Source organism: Penaeus vannamei, chromosome 31 (genome assembly GCF_042767895.1).
Source record: "Penaeus vannamei isolate JL-2024 chromosome 31, ASM4276789v1, whole genome shotgun sequence".
NCBI lineage: Eukaryota > Metazoa > Arthropoda > Malacostraca > Decapoda > Penaeidae > Penaeus > Penaeus vannamei.
Genome location: NC_091579.1, coordinates 10,592,401 through 10,597,400, shown reverse-complemented (window position 1 = coordinate 10,597,400; position 5,000 = coordinate 10,592,401). Strand labels below are relative to the sequence as shown.

At 33.7% G+C, this 5,000-nt stretch overlaps 1 protein-coding gene across 22 annotated transcripts in view; it reads right to left on the bottom strand.

Moving 5' to 3' along the window:
* Positions 1-1,142: 1,142 nt before the first annotated feature.
* The window catches only part of LOC113814989 (RNA-binding protein with multiple splicing 2), a 325,312-nt gene continuing 321,454 nt past the window's right edge, over positions 1,143-5,000 (bottom strand). For all 22 annotated transcript variants that reach the window (XM_070143814.1, XM_070143816.1, XM_070143819.1 and 19 more), the window contains one exon: positions 1,143-5,000. This exon is cut by the window's right edge and continues 891 nt beyond it. The gene's annotated coding sequence lies outside the window, so the exon portion shown is untranslated.

Sequence of the window (5,000 nt, the reverse complement as noted above, 5' to 3'; positions counted from 1 at the left end):
GGTGGTAAAGATGATAAGAAGAAAGAAGAGAGTGACATTTAATATCAAGACTTAAATAAAATGTAAAAAAATAGAAGAGTGAGTGAGTTTGTCACAGCTTACTGAAATTGAACTTAGATATGTGCATGATTTGCATACCTGAAATGATGTACATGTGACAACATATGGAGATTGACACCCAATCACACATGCAACATGCAAATACAAACATATCCATATGAATAGTCCTGTGTGTTTTTTTTATGCAGTATAAGTACAGGTACATACTCCTACACACATACCCACGGATACTCTCAAAACTTGATGTGCAGAACTCTCTTTACATTCTAGATATTTAAGTAAACACCCAGCCACTCAACCATTTAGTTATGTATTCAGGAAAAGGACTGGCATAGGATTAAATATGAAGAGAGGGCTACTTTTCAAAATATTTGAAATGTTTGGGTAAAACTAGTTTTCAGAATTATGTTTGCATTTCTTTTGTTTTCTTTTTTCCTCCAGGGACTTTGGGGCTTCTGAGTTAGGTGTCTTTTTATTTGTGTCTAAAATGCTTAAAATTATCAGGGATTTCATCAGTATTTATTTACAACTTTTATCACTTTGAGGTGTAATAGCTGTATTATCAAAAGTGAATACTGGGTCCTCACTTTTCTCACCACATTTTCAACTGATGAATATGAGGGCATCAATCATCATTTGATATTCTACATAATGTAATTGAGACAATCATTATCCATACTAATATTTATTTTGAAAACAACTGCTTCAGTCAGATGAAGGCACTCATATTTCTTCTTAAAAGGAATGGTATAGAAAGTGCAGACCCCATTCATGAAGCCAATATCTGAAATTAAAGGGACTGCAGAAATGTACAACAAGAGGACACACTTGAATGTTGGAAATATAATTTATTAGGATAAACAATTAACTATGCAAAATGGTATGATGAAAATGTATACCAAAGCAGATTTCAAATTCATCTATACATTATATTACCTTACTTTGAAAATTTATCATTAATGAGAGCAAAAAATATCATATCAGATAATGAGTGTAGATGGACCATACATATTCCTCCAATGGTACTTCACAAATGATTTATCAATAGAAAATGCAAAATTGGCTTAAAGTAAACAATATGCTCTTCACTATAAGTTTTATTCCCCGCCTTTGGACCCTATACACGATATGATATAGTTATAATGACAATGTCGTACACATAGTGGTATCCTCATACTGCACTTAACAAAATGTGTTAACCTGACTAGTACTCCACTTGGTTGCAACTACCATCTTAAGAACAAATAATATTAGTATTAATTATTATTACTTTATAAGATCTCTGGACTTATAGCCTACATTTAAATAGAACTAAATATAAGACTTACTTTTAAACTAATAACCCAACGAAAGACATCCTTTGGTTTTAATTTATTTCTGATCTGCAGAAACATTCGACCTTTTGCGTTTATAAAAAGAAAATACCAATAATTAAAAAATGAACAAAATTTAAAAATAAAACAAAAACACTAAATTAATTCCTTCTTTTCTATATTTTTGGAGCACCTCAGGTATGAAATTTAGATTCAATATAAAGATACAAAATTAGAAAAAAAGGAAAGAAAAAAGACAATAAAAGAAACAAGAGTAAAAGAAAAGTAGAAAAAAATCCTCATAGATCTCAATTCATTGCCAGAGATACGTATTGCAAAATCACAGAAATGACATTTTACTCTAAGTAGATATAACATACAAAAAGGAATATCAGGCCGAGATTCGTAACTTACAAAAGATAACCACCTAAATACTAACTTTAAAGATATGAGGGGCAGTTAGCAACCGGTCTCTTTCCACAGAACGTTCTTGTCTCGCTGAGGTAACAGGAACAGCAAACTAGGGCAGGATTTACTCTAAAAGTATCAAGATTTTTTTTCATCTTCATCTTTCCTAATGGAGTTATTAACTAATTTTGATACAAATTGTAACAATCCTTTTTAATTTGAAAAGGAATAAAAGAATTTTTTCCAAATTTTTTCTTTACTTCTGCCAGGGGGTTTTCTACAGCCTAGTCTGCTGATAGAATTACTTTGCCAACACACGGCCACTAGTGTGTTTGGGTACAGGACAGTCTAGGCTGGGCTGCAGGCTACCCCACAAAACCTACCAATCTTATTGCTAGGCAACCAGTTCAAGAACAGCATACAAAACCTGTATTGCATGACCAATGATCATGATTATAAATATATATAAAAAAACAAACCAACCCAAAAAAGTACAAAATGAAAACCTTACAGGCACAACTCTTGTTTTCTTTTCTACTTTTTGACCTTGATAAATTACCAAAAAAGGGGGTAAACAAAATGTTATATTACACATTTGAAGTTATGGAATTCCTTTCTCCATTGCTAGGGGCTTGAGCTAAGGGAGTGCCCACAACCTAGCCTATATGTCCTTGCTTGAGATGGTGGACATGTGCTGGCAAAGTGTTCAATTTAAAGGTCACTTGTCTCTACAACACACATAATAGGCAATTATGTAGGGAAAACGACAAAATGCAGCAAAGCTACTGACCTGCATGTCAAAATAAAACAAAACAATAAAAGATATTCCTAATTAAAATAAAGACTGGCAACAAACCATCAGTTTTGTTCACTTTTAGAGAAGAAGAAAAAAAATATATAGCATGGCAATACAAATATACTTGACCAATGCTCTTAAATCCAACCTTTACTAGAACACAAGTATTGTCCATACACTGGATGAAAATGACATATGGAAATAATCTTCAAAAACCAATAGATTGTTCTTTAATATGCAGAAACTACTAACATAATAATCCTTAGAAAATGGCTTCGTTATCTTGTTGTAAGGCATAGAATATTGGACAATTCTAGAAAGGGCACTTAATCAATTATGCAGTAAGAATAACTTTAACCTAAGAAAGGAATGATCACTGACTTTGTTACACATATTCTTTACATTACTTTCTAATAGAATATGTATATAAGGGCCCTCTAGAAAAGCCGACTGGCCAGCGTTTCAGATGAGAAGATTCCATAATAAAAAAAAAATCAGTAATGATAATGATGATAATAATAATAATAATAATGTTAACAATAATAATGAAAATATCAATAATGAAAAATTATAATGAAATAATGAAAATTATATGTATATACCACACAGCAAGAGATAACTACAGCATAAAGGGTCCTAATCATATACACCACTGAAATGTTTCATCTCGCTATAGACATCATTGTAACGCCTTCTCACCTGAAATCTACTTGCCTACTGATATGTACTAAAAGAACATCACCTGTTGAGCTCATAACAGCTACAGTTTTCAAAATGGACGGAGAAGTATCAAGCTGTGAGTTTCAAGTCTAAGCTGGGGACCATGTACATAGTTATGTGCAGAAGGTGGGCATTTCCTCACAAGGCAGCAGAAGGACACCAAGTTACCTGTAAGATCACAGTGGGTACTGAGCACAAGAGTCAGGGCTGCCTTACTCGTAGTTTTTATTTTTATCTTTTTTTTTTTTTAGTTTTTTAAAAGTTTTTTTAGTTTTTTTTTCTTTTTCTTTTTTTTTATGTTTTTAGTTTTACAACCTTGAGCAGAGACCTCCTGTCTTCTGCCAAAAAGAAGTGCCTGCCCAGGGAACAGAAATTTAACAAGAAATTGCATCTTTGTAATTTTGAGAACGGCAGACTCTTCTTGCTATGCTTTAAAACTATTATGATCGAATGCGTAACAAGTGATGTTATGAGTATGACAGACTCCTGGACAGGCTACTTGTTTCTGCAGTGGTCATACCAATACCTTTTCTGCATCTCCTCAGTTCAGACTTGAAAAATAACCCACAAAGCTTGAGGGTATATAACCACTGGGGTTCATTCAGCAGACAGGACACGGGGCATGAAAAAGCAACAGCTTGTTGTTTGGTGTGCCCTGGCCTACATACGGGGGCACACAGGTTCATCACTTAAAGCTTAACACCCATCCTAATTATTTTTTAAAATTCAAAATCCTGTAATAGGACATCACAAACTCAATTATGGTAAAGTTAATGAGAAACGTGTATGCCTCCTAACAAACACTGAATACATACTACAATATGACAAAACAGATATGTATATTATATACCACATTCAGCAACTGAGACAGTAATATGGACTTGCCCTACAATAACATCAAGAATCTTCACACACCACAAGCTTCGCCTCAGGTATTACGGTACAACATAACATTGTCTGTAAAGTTTCATACAGGCATCTAATAAAGAACAATAGTGTAAACAGGATATTTCCAATGTTAAAATGATATGTACCTGTTCTTAATTTTAGACTTAGTCTAGCAGGGCAAGTCCTGGTCAAACAGTCAGCCTCTTCTGGCTGGTATGTACTTCATACATATTATGGTTTCAACATCAACAACCAAGACTGGGGTATTGGAACGGAATATAGAGGCAAAAAATATGGACAATCAATATTTTCTAACACTGTAGCAGAATAGTGTATTACTATATACAAATAACAACATGAGGGTGTGCCACAGTCATTCTATGGGACTGCTAACCTTACAGTGGCATCTTTGCCACACACTGCCATTTAAACCAATCAGCTGCCATCAGAAGTGGCACACAATCACATGTTATACATTATTTCATTAATTAAAGGTTTATTGCTATCAATAAACATAGCTCCATATCAACTGACACACCAAAGATATTTTTTAGGATGATATGCAAATTAAAACTATACATTTCAAACACTGGTAAACATAAAAATTCAAGGTGCAGCAGTAAATATGATATGAGCACCTTGTTTTCATGTTAAAGTGAAAAGCTCCATTATCATCAGCACTCCCAAATGCTTGCCAGGACTTACTACAGAAGCACATCTTGTATCTGGCTTATCATAGACTCAAAAAATATTTTCTCCTAATCTACTGCATGCCCATGCTTGCTGTTACCTCATCATGTGAGCAGCTCATTCTT